Source organism: Meles meles, chromosome 15, assembly GCF_922984935.1.
Source record: "Meles meles chromosome 15, mMelMel3.1 paternal haplotype, whole genome shotgun sequence".
Lineage (NCBI taxonomy): Eukaryota > Metazoa > Chordata > Mammalia > Carnivora > Mustelidae > Meles > Meles meles.
Genome location: NC_060080.1, coordinates 62842109 through 62854969, shown reverse-complemented (window position 1 = coordinate 62854969; position 12861 = coordinate 62842109).

Here is a 12861-nt window from a genome sequence, read left to right as displayed (position 1 = left end):
TAGTATGGAGAGAGAGACAATATCAGGTGGAAGCAATTATAAGTTAAAAATGATGTCTTGCCCAACCATTTCTGTACCTAGGTTTTCCCCAAACTGTCCTGGGGCCAAAGCTCAACAATCTGATTGACACTTGTACTGGTACCATATCCCCTGTAGAAATTTCAGAAACAGCCCACTTCTACATGACTATGCAGTGACTAACTCATTATGAAATGGGTTAATTCTCTTAGATAAATAAAGCAGATGTGAGCAAGTGAGTATGGGTATGCATGCGTGTCCATGTGCGTGCGTGAATGAGTGTGTGTGTGTGTGTGTGGTTTCAGTAGGACAAAGGATCTGCCAATGAGACAGAAACTCTGGGGTCTTGTTAGTCCCTGCATTAGTGAGAAGATAAATGGCAGGGGGTTCTTTGGGCCTAATACTTCATAGCACTCAAGCCCCTGTTCTGCTCTTTTTTAACATGTGGATTTTCGAAATGATAGATCATAACTATAGACCCAATACGTGTGGATGCAGAGTGTATGCACTTAATATATCAGGAGAGGTGTATGCAACCTAATCCAATCACTCTGAAAAATGTGGAAAATGGAAATGCATAAAGAAAGCTGCTGGCATAAAGGAGAATAAAGAAGAAATATTGATGAAGCTCTGTATGGATTAGGCACAATATATTCACGTAGCATTTGAATATATATATGTATGTATATATTCAGATCTATGTATGTTTATATATAGTTAGTATCTATGTATGCATATATACAGAGCAGATAATCAATGCATTAAAACAAAACAAATCGGATCAGAAAATTTGTTTTCTTTGAAGTTAGAATAGCTGCCTATCTTCCTCTGTGGGTTTTTACCATCTCCGTTGCAAAGATCTAGAGAATTATGGATGATTTTTTAATGAGACCATAACTAATACTTCAAAACTATTAGTAAATATTGGAGATGTAGCCTAATTAGTAGATGAAAGTGTTGACTCTGGAGCCAGATGTGGGTATGCAAGCACAAATTTCAGCTCTGCCACTACTACCTCTCAGTCTCAAGCAAGTTACTTAACCTCTCCTTGCACTTAGCTCTTCATTATAATAATATGGTGGGAGGGAGCCGGTAAGACTAGTACTTACTTCTAGATGCCTTAATATTTATTTTTTAATGATTTAGAACAGTGCCTGGCACATAATAAACATTACAGAAGTGTTTATTAAATCAGTAAGTACAAATATACATACAGTATTTAACCAGGAAATGTTATCAAGGGAGGTTTTGAAATTGTCTTTCCCATAAAAAGCAAAACATTTCATCTTAAAACCTAGTATGGACATGGACTAATGTCTTACTCTCTGCCCAGGTAACTTGGTCCTATGGACCCAGAGAAGAATGGGTACACCTCCTGAGCTCAGCCTTCCTGACACCAGGATGCTCTCCAACCACCTGCCTCCTTGAACAAGCAGCTAATCACCTTGTCTACCCTAGGCTGTCACCCGCACCTTCCTCACACTACATCGTGACTTAGCATAAAGATTTTGCAGAGGAACTTGCCCCAAATGCCAGTGGGGAACACTGAATGGAATATGGTATAGAGGACAGAAAAAGAGAGAGAGAATGCCCAGGACAAAAATGAAAAAAAAAAAAAAAAAAACCTATCCAGCTAGCCCCCGGCCATAAAAGAGCTGATGGAGAGACAATGAGAGACAATGGCTATTGTAAACAGAAAGACAAAGGCTGGGCCTCCTGGCCAGACTGTCCTACTGGATGTCCAGCGCCAGCATTCATTCCTTCAATAGTATTTACTGAGCACCTAAGAAGACCATTAAAATGGGATCTAAATATTAAAAATTCCCTGGCCCTACGGAGCTTACATTCCACAGAGGGAGAAGCTAAATAATAAATAACCTAAATCAATAAAATGTCTGGGGTGATCCAAGACAACAAGGACTAAGGGAGAAAAGCAGGCAAGAGGGTTAGGAAATGGATGGGTGCAGCAGGGGGTTCACACAGGGCACTCACCTCCTGTAATTCCATACTCTACCACCTGGAGGGAAGGCCTTATACTCAGACCACTCATCTGATCATTGTCTGATTATGTGACTAGGTTTTACCCAGTTGCTCCCATTAAAACTTCTCCCCATGGCAGAGTCCTACCCTGGCTTCTCCACCGCCAGGCCCAGTAGTCTTATTTGGAGAGACAAGGATGGACCCAGAGTCTTCTGATTCCCGATTCCTGCCTGAGAGGCCAGCCTCTGTCTCTCATCCTCTCCAGTAAAGAGAACTCATTGAACACCGCTGCAATGGGAAACCCATGCAAAGTTTATCGTCCCACATTTGGAAGGGCCTTTCCCCTCAGTCTCTCCTGGTGCCTATTCTCTGATGACCTGCTTTTTGTCATCTATGGGGCACCTTTCACAAAGAAAGAAGCTGCTAAAAACAGATGAGCATTTCCAAATAGGGAAGCCACGTGCCCCTTCTCTCCCACTCTCCTTCTTTAAAGAATCATCAACAACAAGCTTCTTAACACCTCTCCCACATTATCCTCCTTGCTTTTTTTTTTAACCTTACTTTTTTACAGCAATTTTAGGTTCAGAGCAAAATTCTTCAGAAGATCCAGAGATGTCCCATATACCCTGTCCTCACACACGCATGGCCTTCCCCATTATCGGCGTCCCTCAGCAGAGCGGTAGACTGGTCCCAACTGATGCGCCTACAGTGGGGCAGTGTCATCCCCAGCACCCACCGTTTACATCAGGGCTCCCTGTCAGTGCTGCACATGCTGTGGGTTTGGAGAAATGTGTGATGGCTCATAGCCATCATCGCAGCATCGTACAGAACATTTTCGCTAAAATACTAAAATCCTAAAAATCCTCTGTGCTCCTCCTATTCATCCTTCCCTCCCCAGCTCTGAGCTTTCTCTTCTCTTCTTGATCTTGTCCCCTTGCCTTTGTCTCCTTATTTTCAAAACCACACATAATAAATTGTTTTCGAAGCATCATTAGGTGTGGTATCTGAGGAAGAGAACCGAGGTATGCCTGGAAGGGAATTCATGAGGGAAAGGCACTGCGGTCACGCCCTTTAAACGCTCACATTACAATTCGCTGGGCATTCCAGACACAAAGTCCGAACTCACGATGGGTTCAAAACCTAATGTATGAAAGGAATATATTTCATGCTCTGTGACTGTTAGGCAAGTTACTTAACTGCTCTGAACCTCAGTTTATTTATCTTTAAAACTGGGATAATGAAAATATCTACCTTGAAAGGTGGTTTTTAGAATTATTTGAGATGGTCCTGGTGAAGGTAACTTGAACAGTGTCTAACATGGCTTACTTTAAAATATTGTTATTTGTGTTAAGTTACATAGCTCTGAAAGGAACAGTGACTCAGAGCTATTGGTCTCTTTTGCCTACATGTGTAGACAAAGGCCTTCAAAGGACAAGAAATCGGAAACCAGCAGCTCTTTCAAGTGATTCAATTATTGTATGATTGTGTTCAAGCTTGGGTTCATTACATTCTTCTATTTTAACTAGTGGAACAATTTGAGAGTGTCCATGGACACGGTCTCTTCAGCTTCCCCTCAAGGTTAGGTCTCTTACAGAGCCCAAGGACTGAAGCAGAAAGGATAGAGATAAGGCTCTAAATAGTTTTCAGGAGGTGGGGAAAACACGAAGGTGTTATGTGCTAGAACTCATGGTCGCTAGAACTAGAACACAGTACCCCAAGTTCCTCTAGGCATGTCTGTCTCCAGCTGGAGAGTGAAGTACTTTTGGAGAGATCAGTCCTTCATAAACCCTCTGCCCCATATTTCAGGGCCAGCAACATGTGTAAAAAGCACTTTTGGAAAAGGAGCCATGCAAAAGGATATCAGAAGTGGGATCATATTTCTTACCTGGTAGGCTATACTGGTCACCCTGTGATGGCATAACAGTTCTGCTTGGAACCTTAAAATGACAGGAAGAGACTTGATGCCTCAGCCTGTTCAAATACGGATGCTTGTATCTCACCGAAGATCAGCTGGCTGCCAGGGTACCACGGAAGTCTGGCAAAACAGCAAGTGAACTGAGTGAAGTTACTCCAGACCAGACCATGATGGTGCTACCGAGAGGAGGAGGAGAGAGCTCCCAGCACTTAGAGAAGCTGCCCTTCAATGAAAACCTCCCTGAGATTGACTATAATTTAACCTTTCCTTGCAAATCATAGAAATCTACTCAGGATTATTAGAAACCCTTACGATGACCTATAATCAGCATGACAGAAATATCTGAATAGCTGGCTGAACTTTTCAGGGGACTTCAAGACTCATGGGGCCATGTGCACAAAGCCAAGAATACTACAGTAGGGGCTGTGTCCTCATATGAAAAGCACATGGAGTAGGAAGGAGAGAGGTGATTCTCCAGTATATTCTAGGGTTGGGGGAGTGGGACCATTGAGGGGGAGAGGATATTTGGCTGAATTTAAATTTCTCTCTTCCCTCGATTCCAACAAAGGGCCTTGCATGTGGATACAGAAATGAAGCCTCAAAGAAATACTCTGTGATTTCAGTAGAGAAAGAATGGAGATTCTTGACTTTAGATCTAAATTCAGGTACTACTGTTTCCCTGGTGTGCTGCAGAAGTACTGCTATCTAAAAATGTCCAAAGCAGGGTTTTCTGTATGAGAATTCAGTTTTTCTCTCTTAGGTATGTTGACTTAAAAATCCATCCAGGTACATAGTTAAGTCCACTTTTCCTCCCACAGTCCTCACTATATGGTCGGCCCTTGAATAGCATAGGGTTTGGAGGCATCAACCCCCTGCACAGTCCAAAATCCTCATATAACATTTTACTCACGCAAATAAAACTACTAATAATAGCTTACTGTTGACTGGGAGCCCTAATAATGACATAAACAATTGATCAACACACATGTTATATCTTATATTATATACTGTATTCTTACAATAAAGTAAGCTATAGAAAAGAAAGTGTTAAGAAAGTCATATGAAGAAATGCATTCACTATACCACACTGAAAGAAAATCCATAGACAAGTGAACCCGCACCATTCAAATCCATGCTGTTCAAGGACCCAGTGTAGATGACTCTAGAAAGACAAACCTCTCTACCCCCTAATTCATTCCTTTGGAGACCTTCCCAGCATCCCAAGGAAGTAGCCCAGCATGCGGGGTCCCTCCTGTCCAGCCACCCTCCCCCACTACAACTGCTTAGACCAGGTGTAGATAGGTGACCTGGGCTGCAGCCCGTTCTTTCTCCCAGGAATGTGAAATAGGGAAACGAGGATCTGCACTACTATGACATGGGGAACAGGAAGTGGACATTGATGTCAATTTGCAGGCCAAATTGACCTACTGGTCAATTGCAGGCCAATTGACCTACTGGCCAAGGCCACCACTGCCCTACTGGTACACATGGGTTTCAGGAGATGCCCATGAAGCCTTTTAAAAACACCTACATTTTTTTGTTTGTTTGTTAGCTTATTCATGTACATGCTCTTCCTTGTACAAGTAATTCCTAGAACAAGTGGTAAGTAGTAGGCACGCCATGGCAAAAACTCTTCTATGTATCTTACTGTGGTTTAAGGGGCTGCTCGCCACCAGGTAAGAATTTCATTGCGTGAAAGTTGGACAAGTGTAAACAACACAGGAGTTCAGATGTTGAAGGACTTGCAATATTGAGAAAATTAAATGGTTATCTGTGAGCTGGGCACTGAACAGCTGAGAGGAAGGGACTACTCTCCCAGTACTGTTTTATGAGAAGTTAGCAAACATGTCAATACACTTTAGTAGCAAAGTGATAGGCACTACGTCAACCTAGAGAGGGAGACAAAAATCACCACGGATGACGAATGCTAACAACCATCTTCATCTGTAGCACATGTGGCTTGAGAGAACAAAGTTAAGCATCCCCTGGTCTCTGGAGACAACATCTCTGGATTGGCACTTAGAGAGTATTACAAAGGCCTTTACTTAAAATAAAGATGCTCTCGCCTACCATAAAGGATCTCCTTCCAGTTTACTAATCATCCATCAAAACAACAACAAAAACAGATGGGTATTCTGACATGTGTGTGTATAATTAATGAATAAGCATGGATGAATATCCATAAGTGAATATGGTATGGATTTAATTGTCGACATTCATTGAACAAACACTTAGGGTATAGAAGATTTGATCTTGAGCTCTGCTACATTATTAGCCGTATGATGTAGTGTGAGTCTTAGATTTCAGATCAGTAAAAGGGAGATAATAGTACCAATTTTGTTGGGTTGGTATGACATAATGTTTGCAAAACAGAGTACACAGTAGGCATTCAAAAATGCACCATAAAATCTCACTCCATACCAAGTGCTTTCACAGATTAACCGCTAACAAAACCCTAACCGCAATCACTTCAATATAACCCTCAGTACTAGATAGAACTATCTTCAAAGAATTCCCTCCTATGCTATAGAATGTTTTATTCTGATATATTCATTGATGTCTACAGTATCTAAATAAACCTACAGTATCTTAAACAAACAGGAGCAGAACATGAAGAGCCTAGGCCTAGCAGCTTCCATGTTCTTGCATTACATGGCTGGCTGGAAACAGTAACCTGGCCATGCGGTTTTGACTATCCTAAGTGTGCTAATTAAATTAACTTACTTATGCTAACAAATGATAACCAAACTGATACTTCATAAACTCTGGCACTCACTTTCTTACTTTAGGGCACACTAAAATAATGTTCTCCCATTTCCTCACAGTCCTGGGTTTTAACCAAAAACCACCTCTGCTCACCCTACTAGAGACTACAGACACGATTTCAACACTGTTTTCCCAAGGTCGTATCTTTCCCAACCTTAACCACTGGCTGTTTTCTACTTTCCTCTCACAGAAACTACACCAGGTCCTACATGAGGTGGTTGGTTGATCTTTCTAGAAAAACCCACCCCACTCTTAAAAAAAAAAAACTAGGCAGCAATACTTGTCCTATACTGAACTGAGCATGTCTTGGTCAACATGTCACCATTAACTCTTCCTTGCTGCTCAGACAAGATGAGCCCTCATTCTCCCTATCCCACCTCCCACCCCAACCTTCCCAAAGACTGTGTATGAGATCACTCCCCAAGGATCTTCCTTTATAGAAAAAGGCAATGTGGAGCTTCCGGTAAGAAGCTTCTCTCTGACGGCAGACCAGAATGCTAGCGAGAGAAACCAATGAGGTGTACATGCACATCTAGCCGTGGTTTAAAGGATAACAGCTTTGTGTTGGGCACAGGTCAGGGGAACTTTGGTTTGGAGAACAGGTGGGCTACCTGACAACCAGCAGGCAGCCTTGCTTTTGACTACCACCATTTTAAATCAGGATGTTTGGCAAATCATTAGTGTCTGCTAGTTATTAAACAGAGGAAAGTTCAAAAGCGCATGCATGTTTTTCTCCCAGCTTCCCAGGTGGTAGCTGTTTCAAGCAGCAACCTTTTCACTTTGTGAAGTAAGACTTGTAAACTTCCCGTGGCTAAAACTGTGTTTTCTAACTGGGTGCCCACAACTGAGCCACAGCCCTGCAAGAGTGGCAAAACCCATATGCAAACGTCTGCCTGAAGAGTTGCCATTCCCTCTCCTTGAAAGTTTACTGTTGAAATTACTGAAATGTACACAAATGACTGCGTTTGAAGGTGAAATTTGGTGGAAAAATAAAGATATAATAGGATTCTTTCTTAAATAATTTCCTAGTGCGATGTCTGTCTGAAAAAATGAAGTGAAATTATATGATGTCAAAAAATCATGTTTCAAAATGATTGACAACATGCGAATGTTTTGCATCGTGAAATGAGGTGGAAAATTTTAATTGCATGATGGGAGGACATAATATTTATTAGAACCTTGTAACTACAGAGGACTGCAATGAAGAGGACACAATTTTAAATTTGGCGTTAATATGTCAAGTCTAAATCTTAAATGAACACGCAGGAGTAAAATTCTTTATCAAAGCCTTTTCTTAGAGTGTATGATTAAGTTTTCAGATTCTAATAACTAAACTGGATCGACGCGTGGGGCACGTCTATATCCTGACAAAGAGGCTCGCTAGTCTGCATCCGTATGCAATTCTGAACAGTGTTAACACACAACACATGCCTTGGAGGGGGAGAGACAAAGTTTGATCCTCCAGCAGGGCTCACATGAGAAGTGGTGTCTGCTGGAGACCTACAATTTGCAAAGGATGCAAAGAATGGGGGAAAGGGCTGAAAAATTAAACATACAGGTGAAAAAAAGATACAGAAAGGAATACATACAAAACTGGCAAAACAAAGATCTCAAGCCAGATAACCTTTAACTCAACCTTGAAAGCAAATGATTCAGCTGAGGAGGACACATGGCACCCACATTTGCTGTTCTACTTGTCAATTTACAAGACCGGAGCAGGCATATACTACGTAAGAGTGGCTCAGCTCCTTCTAACAGATGGCTCCACAGCCCTCAAAAGCTTGACAGTAAAGGTGAAAAGGCTGTGCGTCCCCACAGGGGAGCAACGGTACAAAGGCCAAGGCAGAGGCAGGCTTCCCCTCCCTTCCCTGACTGTCCCAGAAGTCGGTAGTTTTATCAATCAGATTACAGACTGTGGGATCACCTCTCATTCCATCCTGCCCCAAACATCACCACTCAAGAGAACACTGCTTCTCAGTCTATAACAGCTCCGACAATTAAAACCCAAAGAGGAGTTCTTTTCTTTTTTAGGGATGGGGAGGGACATTGCTGGGGACATCTAAAATTGTCAGCATCAAGATCAGTATTAAGATTCTAGGAAAAGAGACATCGAAAGAAAAGTTGTTTTAACACCAAGCAGGAGAATGGTCGAAAAGCATCTCTCTCTTTCTCTCTCTCCCTTCCTCCCGCCCTCTCTCTCTCCCTCTCTGTGAGGTTGATGCTGGCGCTTCACATGAATATGGCAAGGACATAAATCACCGAGTTGGAAATCCTAGAGGGTCAGTGAATGGGTCTATAACTAGTGGAGCAGAAGAGGTCAGAAATTAAAATGGTTAGCAATGAGCAATAAGAAATCTGAGCAAGGCTGAAAGAGGACTTGGAAATGGATACTTTATGGCCTCTTTCTTGCAGAATTGAAGAGATGAGCTGAGAGTAAAGGAACAAAGATTTGGTCAAGAAAAGAGAAAGTCACCATCTTGTGATCGATTTCTCTCTCACAGACCTATGTTTCCCGTTTTCTGTTTTTCCCAGTATCACAGGTCCTTGAAAGCCAAACTTATCTAACACTATGAGTACAAATAAACCCCTTCTTTTAAAGTATTTTTGCTTTCCTGGAGATGATTAATGGATGAAAAATTCCCACCTGATAAATATAATAATATTTTTTCATAGCCTCCACTTTCATTAGCCAAAATAATTTTCTTTTTTGGTAGAAAGAGTAACCGTTCCAGTAAATTAACACCTCAGCTCACGTACATAGCGCAAGACCCTAGATTGTTCAAAAGCATCTTTCCCCTCCCAGCACACAGTTTCAACGGTATGCATTCAAAACTTCAGAGGTTTCTAAATCGCAGGCCACTGAAGACTTATCTTCCACCTGCTCATACTGTTAGCTGCATTCTGATCAGAAAGGGAATTTGCGTCTCTGAACCAACAGATATAAAGTGCACAAGAACATCACAAAGTAATTACGAGTTTATGACATCATCTTAATATTACAAGAGAGAGAATGAAAGACCCGAGAGAAACGTACGATTTCCCTTTTGGGAAAACATTAATGGATGCTTACAATCTGTTTTCTTTTGTTTGGATGTTACAACCAATAATACACTTTTATGTCTATAAATAAAGACTAAAGTTGAATAAATCCAACAAACCCCTGAGCCTGCAGCTCGGAATCTTGATTCACGTTCAAGGCCAAGATTTATGAGTCACTCGCAGAGAAGAAGTTGAAGCTGCAAGATTTGGGGGGAAATTATTCCACATGGCGATTATTTGGGGGAGTGATTATGCATGCACACCTGATCACCGTGTCACCTATTCCAGCTCATCCGACATGATAAAACATGGCAATTTTCTCTATTTCCCTTTGCTTGCACAACAGAAACTGATGTACACAACTTCAAACCATTCATTTTTAAATGGGCTCCCTTGTCAGAGGCATTCCTCCCTTTCCCACTTTAGCTCTGACTTCTGGAGGTATTGTACAATGATGTATGTAAATGCCTCGATGACCGTAAAGGGAAATGAGAAACACCAACGCTAATGACCGACAGCAGAAAAGAACAGCTTTCAGAAAGGTATTTCCCCCCTCCCTGGATGGGCTTTTCTCCTGGAGGATACCTACCACCTCTGCCCCCACCCACCACACATGTACAGGATTGAAATTACAGTTGGGGCCACTGGGAGAGGCCTCCGGGCCATGCCAGCCCCATTCTCCTGCACTGGAATGTCTTCAGAAAAGGCAGGCTTTCTCTCCTGTCTCGGGAGCTCCCTGAGTCTGCAAGCTCCCCTGGAATCCCCAGGACACTTGCAGCGATGGGGCCTCAGCCACCTCCTCGGGCAGTTCACTTCAGTGCCTAATTGCCCTTACTGGGAAGAAATTTTTCCTAATGTCTCCTAACCGACATTTTCCCCTTTCCTTGTTTCAAGCCGTTACTTCTTATTAGACCATTCTCAACCACCGCAAGCAATCCTCTTCTTTCCTTAAAATTATTATTGCTCAAATATTTGTAGACAGTTAGCATAGGTTTCCCTCTCTCTAGCTCCTCTTCCTGAAAGCTTTAAATGTTATGCTCCTTTAACCTTTCTTTATAGGTCACCTCTTCTAATCCTTTTATCTTTTTTGTCACCCTTCTCTGAGTTCTCTCTAATTTACAGTATTGATGTTCTCTTTATAATGAGGTGCCCCAAACAGTATGCTGTGCTCCATAAGTGGCTGCCAGGAGAGGCATGATTACAGGAACTCCATTTTCCTATAAGCAACACCCCCCCCCCATATGGTCTGTGCCTCAGTAGAACATTTGTCTTTTTCACAGCCGCACTACATTATCTAAATACACTATCAGTCCCAATTCCTTCTCCCATTTGTCTCTTGAAGACACATTCACCTAACCCAGTGTTTTTACTTTTCTTCCTCCCTGCCCCAGGAGCCCCAGCCCCGACACCAGGATTGTTCACAACTCGAATCCAAGACTCGCTGGTCAATGAAAAGAAAGCTTTTAACTCCTTCAGTTATCAAGGCTCTAGTCTATAACAAACTAGATACAGGTAATCGTTAGCCGTGACTCTTTTATTTATAATGCCATCAGATTGGGTTTATTTTTACAGCATTGTTAGAGATTAAGAGTAAAGCTTCTGTCTTCATCACATTGGTTTTACTGTGGGTTAGGACCTATGGTGCCCCACTTCATTTCCTGAGACCCGAGCAATGAGCACAGAATCATTTCTAGTAAGTTCTGACTCTGATTAAAAAACAATCTTTATGAAATAGAAGCTAATAAAATTGCTTTCCTAATTACCCTGAGCTAGTTCATTTCCCAGCAAATATAATAAAATAGAGTTACTTGGCTCCAATTCACAAAATCTGAACCCAAGCTCATTATTAAGGCATTTAGCAGGGAAAAAAGCATGTGTGCATAAGATGCTGTCCCATCAAGCAGAATTCAAGAAACCTTTTGAAGTTTAGACCTTTGAAGTTTGAAGTTATTGCTGCATTTTTTTTTTTAATGCAGGTATTTCTACTAGGAAAAAATATACATCAGAGTCATTTATATTAATGGAGCCGAGTACCTATACTAGCATAATCTTTGGAGGAGCTTTTTTGTTGAGAACAGCAAATCTTTATTTAAGAAAAATATTTAGATCCTTTGCATTGTACTTGCTAATCTACAGGGCTATTATACAAGGCAGCGAGACTTTTACGTAATAGCATAGAGTAACTCATGTCCCACGGCTATTTCTGCCGTGACTTATGCCACTCACAAATCTCTTTCATCTGTTTAAAGCGTGAGATTCTGATGACTATAAATGCAGGAAAATGTTTGGGGATTGTTTTATTTTCCTCTAAATGTCCTATCATTCATTAATATGGACATGATTTGCTAATATTTCTAATGCATGCATGAATACTCCACTAACGGAGGTTTAAAATGCTCCATTCCCAGGGAAGGAGGGAAGACAATTACGAAAATTAAGAGAGACTTTAATAAGAGCATATCTATTAATGAAAAGGGAGGGAGTTACATGGCAGAATCAGGTAAGTCAAAGAATGAAATCTCTCCTCCTTTCTATAATGTGACGCGCCCATTTCCTGTGACAGCACCAACAGAGTTAGAGCTCAGGGCAGCTCTCACACCAGGACTGACTCATGAAGGAGAGCCAAGCTGCTCTGGCCAGTAATGGAGATGCGAAAATCTTCTTTTCTCCTCTTTGGGCATTTGCCTGAAACCAGTCTCTTAGAGCTCAGTCTCGCAAATCTGAAATGGGGAAAGAAATTGCCTCTGTCTTCTACCAGGGAGTGCAGCTCTTCTTGGGAAAATTTGTGAAATTCCACCCCCTGGGCAAAAACCATGGCTTTTTGTCAATATGCCCTGGGTGGAAATCTGACATTTCCATAATGATATGACAGATTTCCATCTGGGAAAACTGCCTTCTGTTTTCACAATGAATTTGAAGCAAGAATGAAAAATCTTTCACTTTGTCTATAAAACTATTTAAAAGAAAAAAAAATCTGCACTTTTCCTGCCTTGAAATAATGGAGTGGGTATTAAATGAGAAAAATCTGTAACTCTTTTGAGTTCAATCAAATCATCAGCAATACTTAGAAAGAAAGAAAAGAAGGGAACTATGTGGAGTATAAACCTTTCCGGACAAATTTGTTACTGTTTTTTGATAGTTAC